Here is a 13335-nt window from a genome sequence, read left to right on the forward strand (position 1 = left end):
AACGCAATTTTTACTAGACATTTAAAGGCGTAGCATCCGTTGTGTTTTTTCCCCTCAATTAAAATATTTCGCCTCGGTCACGTTTGTATGTGTACGGACAGGTTGATGATCCCTGAAGAGAATACTTAAAACGACTTGGTTTCTGTGTGATTTCTAAAACAGAAGTTGCACGTTATCATGTATAAAACGCGTAAATAGACAGACTCATAAGGAGAAGCAAACACGGAATCTCCCATTAACTATTTCTGTCCCACAAGACCGGCTAGTATGGGGGTCACGGTGACGAGGAGCCTGAACACTCGCCCCTGTGGCGCTCCTCCGCAATCTGCCGCCCCTACACCGGGGCCGGCCGGAGCGGATGGTCTCCAGGAGCATCGCATCCCTAATTGACACAGCGAAGCTACTTTTAGCCATCCCCTGGAGAGTTTCCATTTGAAAGTCTAATGGTCACACAGCTGGGTCTAACTCGGCCCTGAGCCCCTCTCCCATAGCCCTGCCACCCCATCCATTACATGCGCTCCACTGAGAGCGGTGGAGATGTCATCCTGCTGTCCAAACCCATTACGGTTGTACATCTTTTTTAGCGTAAATCTTTCTCCAAAGACGTCATTCACCCAGACCACAATGCTAAGACAAAAACCAGGAGTTACACTCATGCAACTACCAATGTGTATTTTCTCATAGTAAACACGGTATACAAAGCATCAGCGGACTATTTAATGCCGGATATATCAAAACAAGGTTATTAATAACATACTGTAAAAGACAAGTTCACGCTAACACCAAATATGCTAAAAGATCTTAATATGTTCCAATGCTTCCATGTCTCATGACAATTAGATGCAAAAATCCCCAGTAAAATCTTTACACAAGGGTCCCCTTTGTAATTTTTAAGCAGAAAACAGGCAAAGGCACTGGAGTGCAGGCTGAAATGAATGTAATTAGTGTGGCGGTGGGAAGGCAGCGCAGAGCGGAACGGCATGAAAAGGATCACAGCGTGATAAACAAAGACAACCGGGCATGAGACGTGTGTGTGTGTGTGTCTGTGGGTGTGGGGGGGTCAGGCTCCTCCCCACCCGCCTGCCACCACAGCCAGCTCCTCCCTCTAATTCAAAGAGCAGGTGTTCAGCCACGTCCCCAGTGGGATGGGATGGGGTGGGGTGGGGGGGGAGAGCTGAGAGAGCAGACACAGTGTCCCAAGAGGGGGGAAGAGAGAGTGGGAGGGGAATCTGTGCACACGCACAAACCTGCCCCCCCCCGCCTCCGTCTGTGAAGCTCTGCAGCAATGGGCAGCAGCTCCATGGCGGCTCATGTCCACAACCATCTATCTCCAGGTCCTACACACTCCTCACAATAGACGTTCTAACATTTCGCCTGTGCTTTTCCAACTGTCACTATTGCTAGTATGATAATGAATCACAAGAACAATAATAATAATAATAATGTTGATGATAATGGCAATAACATTATTATTAATTATTATTATTATTTATGATTATTATTAGGTACTGTCAAATCGATATTGACTCCTGGCACTGCTACGGACAGCCTTCTTCCAGAACATTCTGACGCCTGTGCGGTTCCTGTGACACGGCCGAGTTCTTCATCCCAGCCTTAATTACTAATGCAGGCCCTGAGCTTTGTTTACCTACTTGATGTATACATATTACCCATTTTAAAAGCTTAAAAATCTCCCTTTAGGTGATCATGTATAATTCCATCCTAATGAAGAGTCAGGGATATGGGACAGCAGCCCCCAAGAGCAGGCTGCTCATTAAGCTCCCCGTCCTTAATTAAGAGGCTCAGCCGCGCCAGCTTCCGCTACAGGCTCTGGTAATTAGTGAAAACTGCCCTGAACACCACTGGAAGTTTGTATAACACATGTCTTATTTTTATGTTTCTCCCGTTAGTGAGAGTACGGCTAAAGCATTACCCCTGCCTTATAAGCAATTAGCATACATGCCATTGTGTGTTTGTCCCATTCCCTGACAAGGCCCACACACATTTACATTAAACTTCGGCCTATTTAGTTTCAAGTTTCAAAGTTTAGTCACATGCACAGTTACACTCAGTAGAGTGTGCAGTGAAGTGTGCTATTGCTCCACACTGTGAACAGGGGACGTATGTAAAAATGAGACGTTCAACAAAACAAAAAAATCTAATTTTACAGACGTGTTTATCCACAGCAATATACGTTTGGGGTTGAAGGCCTTGCTCAATAGGCCGTTGATGAAATCGCCTGGCAACACACTGGGATTTAAACCAGCAACCTTCCAATCACGGGCATGATGTCATAACCCACTGGGCCGCACACTGTCCCTGTGTTTGGACGTCCCCCACCTCAGAATGATTAAGGCACACTCTTTTGGTTTGTTTGTGCTACACCTCGGCACAGCCCACACCCCCCCCCCCCACGTCTGTTTGTCCCACACCTCAGAGCGGTTAATGTATACAGTGTTTGTTCATGCCTGGCACTGCCATCTGCACTAACGCCCACAGTACCGAGTCGATTTCTCCAGCACGAGTGTACGACGTGAAGAGAGCAAAGGAGACGAAGAAAAAAAAAAAGGGATAGGGGGCTTAGAGAAAGAGGGAGCAGAAGAAAGGCAGAGAGGGAAAATTAGTAGGAAGTCAAATTGGAGCCTAAAGAGGGGAGAGCCGACTGAAAAATAAACTGGGAACAGACGTTCAAATGTCGCCTGCGAAATGGGAGGAGGACAGGGCTGCTGACACGCTCCCGAAAAAGGAGCTTCAGCACACTTGCCTAGCCCCCGTAAAAACCCTCCAGACATAATCCAGTGGAGGCAGTCAGAGTCCCATTACTGCGCAAGGCGTCAGCCAGCGGGCTGGTGCTGGAGGAGAGGCTGGCCATGGATACAGAGCGAAAAAAAATGGCAAGAATGTAGGTCCACATGGCTGCAGACTCCAGTCACATGACCTGCCTTTCAATGCAAACTGCGTGGATCTGTAATTAGGATCCGGCGTAGCTGCCCAGGCTGTAATCACTGGTGCCTTCGCCCTTCCCATGTCCTGCATGCACGCACAAAGTCACTGCAGTCTCCGTCTCGAGCACAGACCAGAAGGCACCATTTATAAATATTAACAGAGACTATAACTCATGTCATGATGCTGGATCAGCAACTACCTTCTATTTGTTTCACTGCATAGAAGCCAAATACTACAGCATTCATCCATCTTCTAACTGCTTATCAAGCCAAGATCAAAGCCTTGAGCCAAAGCCAGACACCAGTGACACCAGCCTGGGGTCCAACCTGGAAGGGATGCCAGTCCATCGCAGGGCACAAACACAAACACGATCATACAACGTGGACCCCAACTGCATGCCTTGGAGGAGCAGGAGGCCAACCTGTACAATTACATGCAGACTCCGGGGTGGGATTTGACCCCAATGCTGGACATATGAGGGGACAGTGCTAACCACTGAGCCACCATCTCACCCCACATCACTCATATACATATATGATTAAAACAGCTAAAATCATAGGTTAGGTAAACAGGCCACCTGTTTGCTTATTTCCGTTCTGAGTCTCTGCTCCCCCCTAGTGACCATACGAAGTACTGCTACTGCACAAGTTCCGGAAACGAGCAGCAGATTATTTCACAAGAGCGCCTTTCTGGGAGTCAAAAGCTGAAAAAGGGGCAGAAAGGGAGGGAAAGCGAGGGGGGGGGGGGTGGGAGGGAAGCCAACCCTGCACGTCCCACCCGGTTGTGCTGCACTGATGAGCGCCAGGCTGGAAGGTGTTTGAAAGAGATAGCGGACCTCCGCAGCCCAGTCGCTGGTGTGGCCCTTGAGGAACCAGCCCCTTTAGGTCCACTGAGGGCCTGAACATTAGCGCCCAGTGTCTAAAGAAAGTGCCCTCTTACACATACATGGGACTATGGTTAGGTAAGCTTCTGTTTAACATGCATGTTACTTAACAAATGTCCAAGAATTAAATTTCATTACATAAACTGTTGTCATTATAAAAGCAGCTAGTTATACACTATAACATTATAAAGCATATGGACAAGTCTGCTGCTTCTCTACTGCTGGAGGCTGTATTATAAATCAAAGGATTATGCATATCAAACACTGATTCGTGCAAGGTAATCTGGGCCTCATAACGAAGAGTCAAGCATATTTGTAAGTGCATAAGATCTGGCCTCCATTATAAGTGAGCCCGTGTACATATACAGCACCAGAACGAAAGAAGAGACGACAGCACAATTTATTTCACTCATTTCTCAATCCTGGGTGTGCGTCTGTAAATAATATATATATTTTCTTTGCAAACTGCAGCCTGGTTCTTCCCTGCTTCTCATTACTGAAGGGCTTCTTCCTCGCTTTATGGGACTTCAGTCCTGCTTCTAGCCTGATACACACTGTCCTAGCAGTGCACTTCACACCTGCTCTTAACGTTCCCCACTCCTTTTGAAGGTCACTTGATGTCATCCTACGATTCATGAGAAAACTGTCGGATAAGCTGACGGTCGTCTCTGGCATTAGAGAGTCGCTTCCACCCTCTAGCTGACTGGTTTCTGGTCGTTCCCAGTGTCTCCTGCTTCACCTTGTTCTTGCGTTCTGCTGTCTTAGAAACTCTGAGCCTGGAAGCAGCCTGCCTCGCAGTGTAGCCTTCTGCCAGCAGAGCCAGGACTTATAAATGCAAATTTAAGAAAAATATATGGAGTGGTCCCTTAATTTTCCCCATATATATCCACATACATGCACATATAAATGTCTCATGCCCGGTTGTCTTGCTTTATCAAGCTGTGACCCTATTCGTGGCACTCCCCTCTCCGCTGCCTTCCTACCCCCATGCTAATCACTTTCATTGCAGCATGCTGCATATATCAGTCCTTGCTTTTAGGCAGTACTCAGCACTGTACGACACATACCCATCGCCTACAGAGGAACTAAAGGAAGGGACTAGCAGGTCCTCACTCAACGGAACAGCCCGTAACTGGAAAGTCAGACTCTGATCGAAAGGGTTTCAGCACATTTAGATTGAGCACATCTGGATGCCAGTGACACTGTGGGCCTCCAACAAGGGGCACTTGTGTTAAAATAATTCAGAAAACTAATATACAGCTCTGGAAGAAAATTAAGAGATCTGCTTTGTTAAATCCTGGTTCTGCTGGCAGAAGGCTACACTGAGCAGCAGGCTGCTTCCAGGCTCAAAGTTTCTAAGACAGCAGAACGCAAGAACAAGCTGAAGCAGGAGACACTGGGAACAACGAGATTCCAGTCAGATCAGGGGCAACTTTCTAATGGTAAAGATGACCATCAAATTATTGAGGATGACATCAAGTGACTGAAAACAATAGGAAACATTAAGTGCAGGTGTGAAGTACGCTGCTAGGACAGTTCTAGGATGGTCCTAGAAGCAGGACTGAAGTCCTATAAAGCAAAGAAGAAGCCCTTCAATAATGAAGCAGTGAAGAACCAGGCTGCAGTTTGCTAAATATATTATTCACAGATGCACACCCATAAATTGAGAAATAAATTAAACAAAAGAAATCTTGCTCTGGTCTCAATTTTTTCCAGAGCTGTATATTCAGAGTTAAGAACAAAACAGTTTCATGAATGGGAATAAAATAAGTGTTTTACCCAAGTGTACATGTCAGTGTGTCACCACATTCGTCTGCGATTGGATAGAAGGGGGACGCATCCCCATGCTACTACAGTAGCTTCTGTGAAACTGGGGTATTTGTGTGATGTCATCGGTGGGCAGAGAAAATGGAATGCATACGCAAAGAGGCGGTATTCGGGGGCATTCGGGGGGGTTATGGAAATGCAGGGGGGCTGAACCTATCATGCCGTCTTATGCTGCCTGGAATGAAACGGAGAATTTTTTGAAAATTGTTTGGCAGGTTAAAAAAAGGCAGGTCAGCTGCAAAGGGGAGAAAATGACCACTGAAGCAAAGCAAACATAAAGAAGTTGGCGAGGAAGGTCAGCCTACAAGGTCAGCCTACAAGGTCAGCCTACAAGGTCAGCCTACAAGGTCAGCCTACAAGGCCAGCCTACAAGGTCAGCCTACAAGGCCAGCCTACAAGGTCAGCCTACAAGGTCAGCCTACAAGGTCAGCCTACAAGGCCAGCCTCGGGAGGAATGCTGGGTTACAGCACATCAGGGCCGGCAGTCCCAGCGCAGATTCCAAACAACCTGTATCCAGCTCAGTGCTCAGGAGGCAGTCGAGTCTCTCTGCTTCTCATTTGTTTAGTCAAGTAATTTGACTTCCTGGGCTGTAGTTTTAGGTCTTTGGAATTTCTTCAGGTATGAGAAATAGAGGTGCTCACTCATCCATCCACACACACACACACACACACACACACACACACACACACACACACATTCATACTTTCATGGGGACTCTCCTTTAATTTCAATGATCCTACAATCCTAATCCCAACTATGACGACCTTAACTTCTAACCTTAACCATTAGCTATCAAACAAAATCAACGATTTCTGGCATTCTTAGTATACATATATTTTTTAATTGCATTTACAGATTTTAAATAAAACTGAGGTCATCATTGAGAGGACCAAAAAATGTCCCCACAAGGTAAAAGGTTACAGGTCACAATCACATTGTGGGGAAATCCGGTCCCCACAATGTAATAATCACAAAAACGAGCAGGTGTGCACACACACACATGCACACGCACACAGTTCAGCTACAGGGGCCAGTGTCTAATGTCCATAAGTCACTTTAATACTGTGTAGGTCGATCGTGTACTATAACGAAAGGGGCTTTGCAGTGACAGGAACAGTACAGGGGCTTTGACACGCTGACCATATTAACACACTGCCTCCACATTTGTCCTACAATCTGCTGCCACCTACGGCGGCACCGTGTGCCCTTTCCATGTGCTCCCGGCACAAAAACATTCCGGAATGCGACAGAAAGGCAACACGCCTGCAGGGCCGTGAGCTGTCAGCGGCTTCCTCTCGAACTGCTGGATAACCTGGGAAACAGCTGAGGTGGGTCCTCAGCATGGACGGGACAGGAACACCCCCGGGGGGGGTGCCATCCGAAACCACCCAGCAGAGTTTTTCCTAAAATCGGAGCCACGGAGGTAATGGCCACTATGGGATGTGGGCAGTAAACACTGAGCACTAGATCTTTCAGACTGACAAACCCATCGCAGCTCTGAACACGAATGACCAGAAAAGTGAACTTAACGCTCCGTTCTGTTTAAATGTTTCCTGAAAGCAGTTAAGCTGCATAATACAAGTACATTACTTTGAAGGACTCTCTTCGGCCTTAGCATGTCACGGATGACACTGCATTAACCCATCAGCAAAACAGCAGGGAAAGAGAGATTCTTTAGCCCTCCAGTGTCCTGACAGAGATTGTGGGGCTTGTGAGGGAAAAAAGGATGACAAGGGGTAGAAAATGGAAGAAAAACTGTGCTATGCAAGTATCATGTTCTGGGTGGGAAAAAACACAGAACAAACAGGAAAAATGTAATTGGACTTGTACACTCACCAGACAGAGAAGGAGCGCCAGACGCGAGACATTGCAGTGCGGCGTGGCCCAGCGCATGTTGGAGTACAGGAGAGGGGCAGAAACAAGTGGTCAGTTAGACATACGCAGCGCTACAACTACGTCCAGAACCGCTTCAGATTTCCCCGTATGGACCGAATTTTCTGCTAGGTAGCCTTGTGGTCCCCGCAAACAGGTCCTTCCTTTCAAGTTTCGGATGCACGACGTGAATTTGGCCAAACGTTACATTTAATGGCATCATGCACCGCACAGCTCAGAGCGTTTGGAGAAAGGGAACAAGCGGTTAAAGCAGCCTGCTTGCTGCGTTTCGGTCCCTCTGCTCACGGTGGGGGGGCGGGGGTGCACGGAACCCGCATGCACACGCAGCGCTCATCCCCGAAGAGATCACACACATGTGCAGCGCCAGTGTGCGGCGATAAGCGAGGTGCGGTCCGCCGCCGCCGCCGCAGCTCCCGCGTATCTGCAGCACACCGTCAAAAACAGACTGAGCCCAGCCGTAGTACTGGCGCAGAGCAGGTATTTATATAACACAACAATCACACGCATATAGCGCACTGTCAGCACCAATTACACTTTTTAATGCGAGGAAAATCATGCTCCGACTAAAAATAGCGCCCATTACGTAAGAACATTGCTTTGACAGACCAGCTGTCAATGGTCCTTAATAACAGTAAGGCGTACGAAGACCTGGACATAACATCCTGTTATAAGCGAGAGAACACGTATCTTTTCCTTCCACCCAGGATCGGATTCAGACCCGGTTATGGCAGAGAAGCCATTTCGAAACGTCGGTGACTAAATCAGATGGAACCTTCCTCACCTTTATCTTCTTTATTTAACTTCTTTTAACGCCACAAGTTGTTCTTCTCGAATATCAGCTATTAAGTACTGCGGACGGCCAGTCAAGCGCAAGCCTGAACAAAGGGGGAAGTAGGAGACTGATTTCCATGCGATTGCTAACAGACTCCCACCGAAACCCGGGCTGTTCACACAGGTCTTCCTGTTGTAATCTTCATACTGAAGCGCAAATACTTCGAACAGCAAAGAGTCACTTTGTTAAAAGTTAAAAGTGGCAGCAGAATAATCAAATCGCAGTTTAGCTGCCAAAACAAGCAGCGGAAGGTGTTCACCTGGGCATACTTTACCTGTGGGTTTAATTTAACGCGTGGTTGTGCCTTTGATTCCCAGTAATTTCTGCTTTCAGGATCCTCAGCTCGATCGGCTGACCCACACCGCCTCCTCCTCTCCAAACGTCAGCGGCAGGAGGGGAGCTGCCTGCCCTTTCTCATCGGCAAACCCAGGCGGACGTGTCCCCGCCTTTAGGTGAAGGTAATTGGAGAATAGCAGCCAAACCCATAATGCAGGATTGGGGCAGAACCGTGACAAGCTGACTGCTTGTCAAGCTTGTGAGAGAGCGTAAGTGGCGTTAATCCTCAGTTGCTTAAATGTTAACTGGCGCCTGTCGGTGGCCGTGCCGCTGAGCAAGGTGTGCGCATCGCTAGGCTGAATCTCCATGCCGAGGTGTGCTTTGCAGAACCAGGTCCATTTCCCCATGAAATCTCAGCGTTTTACTTGTTTCTGGACGTTGCCATCTTTTTGTCCATTTCGTTTCAAGTTCCACAGGCGCGAGCAACGCCAACTGCGAGCGTGCATTGTTGCATTTTATTGGAAAAAATAATAATGTCGCAATACCGTAATTTTATAAAAGAAAATGCAGTGCACCGTGACTTTCTATAACGGAACCAACATATGCGGTATATGACAGTATAACAGAGCGCTGCCTGGACGTTCGGTGTTTTTACCCATTGATATCAGCAGACGGTAATTAAATGAAATATCTTAGTCCCCTGCCAGCGTAGCGTGAGGGAAATTGTGTGAAAGATTAAATGGGTCAAATTTTAGTGTTTTTTTACGTGCTGGCATAAGCTTCCTTATATACTTAGTAAAACTATTTCTTAAATGAAGACACCGTCATGAGTTATTGCTATGACATACTGGAGGAAGGCAGAGGGGGGGTCCCGTGATTTGGCATCCGTGCGCCACCTGCAGGGAAAAGAGTTTTTTATTGTACCGAAACGGGAGGGAAAATGACATTTTTTTTCTAAAGTAATAATTTATTTCAAATATTATAAATAAAATTTGAAATGGTGCCTGTCGGGCACAGAACTATATAACGTTGTTATCCAAAGTACGTATATAAAGACCGACCGCTATTTCCCTAATCACATTCTGAGGTGTTGGCGGTATAGATGAGATAAACATTCTCTGGGTCGCAGTGTGCATCTTGACACTTGTTGAAGAGGTAATCTTCAGTAATAACAGTTACACATCCCTGCCCCCTTTACCCCCCCCCCCCCCAAACATAGAAACATTTCCCATTCACTTGCTACTGTGCCGCCAAAAAAACATAAAGCCGGAGCAACACTGTCATGGAGAGGGGTGACCCTGCTGCTTGGGAATCCCTGAGACAGCCCCTAGTCTTTATCACTCCTATAGAAGAGGGGCCTGAATTGCGGAGATACGCCCTGCTAGGCGATACGTACCGGCCTGACTACGCACTGACAGGCCCAGATAACAGTCGCTGCTCTATGACACCGTCACGGAGCGCTAATTCTCTTTCTGAAACACATGACTGGGAGATGCGTTTTTTTTTTTTGTAAAAATATTCTTATATATACCAGTGTGCTGCTACTTATCGTAACAATAATGCCTGGGCTTTTGCTTGTGTTCGTGCTCTTAGACTTTCTTAGTAGCTTCGAGTTTATTCGCGTATATACGCAATAGAAATAGAGTTTTCTGCTCAGTTAAATTTTATAGACACGTTTTTACAGCATATTTTTTATTTCTGTATTTTACATGTATTATACACAGCGCTACAGCAGAGATGTATTGACTTGTGTATTGAGAAATGCTGGATAAATGTACATAAACATTTTAAAACACCTTCAGTGCTTACAAGGAGCCTGTTGAGTGGCAAGCTAGTCATAAAAACAAGAGAAACTGTCTTTTTCCAAAAATATGCCGGAATAAAAATAGTTTCATTGGTTTCTGTTCCTCTGCACTTGTATAAACATTCAGGCATGATAATATGATATGCTTAGTCATTACACCTACAGGAACCTTTATGACATCCCATTCTAAATGCATATGCATGAATGTGAAGTTGCCCCCCCCCTTTCATAGATGCTGCTCTTCTGGGGGGACTTTCCACAAGATTATGGAGTGTCTGTGGGAGTTTCTGCCCATTCATCCAGAAGAGCATTTGTGAGGTCAGGCACTGCTTTGGATGAGAAGGCCTGACTCGCAATCTCTATTCTGGGTTCATCAATTCCTGATTCCACTACTCCAGTGGTGGTGTGCTTTACACACCCCCCCATCCGACGTTTGCATTGCGCTTCCTCATGTGAGGCTTGCATGCGGCTGCTCAGCCATGGAAGCCCATTCCATGAAGTGGAATTCCACTTTACATGGTCGGCCACTTTGTGGCTGAGTTTCTGTTGTTCCTAAATGCTTCCACATTGCAATAATACCACTTACAGTTGACCGTGAAATTATCTAGTAGGGAAGAAATTTTGCACATTGACATATTGCAAAGGCGGCGGCATCCCATGACTGTACCACAACTGAATTCACTGAACTCTTCAGAATTCCATTCTTTCACAAATGTTTGTAAACCTGACAGCATGGCTAGGTGTTTGGTTCTGTGGCACTGGGTCTGAATGAAACACCTGAATTCAATTATTTATATACATATCAGTGTGTGTGTGTGTGTGTGTGTGTGTGTGTGTGTGTGTGTGGATTAGGTTTATATTTCAAAAGTCCTCCACAGTGTGATAAAAAACTTCCTTTTTTGACATTGTGGGGACAATTTTTCAGGTCCCTACAAAGAAGATCTGTGAATGCAATCAAAATAGTAACAATTTCAAAAGTCTTGTATTTTGTTTGGTTACTTATGACTAAGGTTAGGGCTGGGTAGGGGTAAGGTCGTCGTGTTAGGGTTTTCACCATAGAAATGAATGGAGAGTCCCCACAAAGATATAATTACCAGCCTGTCTGTGTGTGTATGTGTGTGTATGATAAGTGTAATTACGAGGTATGCTTTGGAGGACCAGATCAATGAGGTCAATGTCTCTCCACCATCCCCAATTACCATTGTTAATTACTATCGTAAATTTTCCTCACACATGGTGTGGCATGTCGCAATGTTTTTATTTATCATTTGTTCTGGGGGGGGCAAAGGTCCAGTAGATTATCTTGCCAAGTCGCTTGTTTTTAATTCCATCCGCACTGTTTATGTGTGGAGTTTGCATGTTCCCCCCCGCGGTCAAAAAACATGCCGAGGTTAACTGGAGTTTCCAAATTTCTCCTAGGTGTGCCAGTGTGTGTGAGTGGGATGTTAGAGTGCCCTATGAGGGGCTGGAGCTGGGTTGTTCATCGTCTAGTGTCCATAGGCTCTGGACCCCCCGTGACCTTGAATGGGATAAGCAGCTGCTGAAAATGGATGGACAGATGGATGGATGGGTCCTAGGACATGCAATTATGTGAAAGGGCATGTTTAATTTATGTATAGTGTGGGTGTCCTTCAGTGAACATACGATAAAGGGATGTCCTCTGATCGTATACAGAATAAATAGTTAGAAAAGTAGATGGACCGATTCCAAATAGTATAATATTTAAATAGGTGGTGAGAGTTAATTTTGAATGTAGTGGCATGTAATACACTCTGACAGCTCAACACAATGCAGAGACACAATTTCAGGGAGGTTTGCAGAGACCTAGTTAGGACAGTCCAAATTGCTCTGGACTTCAAAAAGTGAAAGCTCATGAATACTGTTCTTTAAACATAACATTCCAGTAAAGACCAGCAACCACTTTTTAATCAAGTTTTGTAAATTAAGGGCTCCACCGTGTGGTCAGCATTCTGCATCGCAGGATTTTCACTGGAGTGACAAAGAAATTGAGAAAAACAACTGTTGGCTCAGTAGGAATTTAAAAAATAGACGAATTAACTCGATTTAATAATTTAGGCTCAAGTCTTCTTGGAGACGCGAGTTCTAATCCCACTGTTAGAATATTTAACTCCTCACCGGCCTTGGTCGTTGCACAGTCTTAGACAAGGATTCCTTGGCATAAAAAAAAAACCACATCGGGGGTCCAACTTCACTAACTTCTGCAGCCACCTGGGTACTGCAGCCCAATCTTAAGAGGCAATGGATAAAAAAAGACTGTGGGTCTTAGGGTGCCTAATGGATATACCGGCTGGATGCTGGCAAGAGAACCGTTGAGGGTAGTGCAGCTGAAGGCGCTTGATTCAGTCTCCAACTCCTCAGCAGCCTGTTTCTCTGTATAGCCGCAGATAGTTTCCTTACCCTTAAAATGCACCTCATCATCCAATGTGGCTTTCTCCCGAGGCTAACCCTGTGCAGTTAGTTGAAGACAACGTGGAGTCCATGAACTACCTGTACTGTAGATCTCGTTGCGAGACCAATCACTGCACTCTGTAATATATATTTGAAATGAGATAATCATTATGTATCGTTGCCATTTCACAGGGAAATAATTTCTACAGTTGTGCAAAACATTGTGTAAGATGTAGCCTATTTTTCGCACTTTAAATTTCCAGACAGTATTACATTTCTCCTTTTTCATTTTTAACAGGCATTTTTCTTCAACGTGACAGACATTTTATTGCTTTTACAATTACACATCTATTGGGATATTTACGTGATAAGGATGACATCTCATGTTCCAGATTAATAACATTTTTTTCTGCTTAAATGCGTAACCAAATCTCCTATAGTTTACTTGGCCTCACACCTCAATG

At 45.7% G+C, this 13335-nt stretch overlaps 1 protein-coding gene across 2 annotated transcripts in view; it reads right to left on the bottom strand.

The window, feature by feature from the left end:
• The window catches only part of epb41b (erythrocyte membrane protein band 4.1b), a 46144-nt gene extending 36777 nt beyond the window's left edge, over window positions 1-9367 (bottom strand). Inside the window, exons 1-3 of one of the 2 annotated variants that reach the window (XM_049025055.1) lie at window positions 8657-9367; window positions 8332-8425; window positions 7494-7971 (exon numbers count right to left, since the gene is read on the bottom strand). The gene's annotated coding sequence lies outside the window, so the exon portion shown is untranslated. The remainder of the gene's footprint in view (window positions 1-7493; window positions 7972-8331; window positions 8426-8656) is intronic. The other variant, XM_049025054.1, reaches the window with a different exon arrangement.
• Between the last annotated feature and the right edge of the window lie 3968 nt (window positions 9368-13335).

The sequence above is a fragment of the Brienomyrus brachyistius genome, chromosome 9, assembly GCF_023856365.1.
Source record: "Brienomyrus brachyistius isolate T26 chromosome 9, BBRACH_0.4, whole genome shotgun sequence".
Lineage (NCBI taxonomy): Eukaryota > Metazoa > Chordata > Actinopteri > Osteoglossiformes > Mormyridae > Brienomyrus > Brienomyrus brachyistius.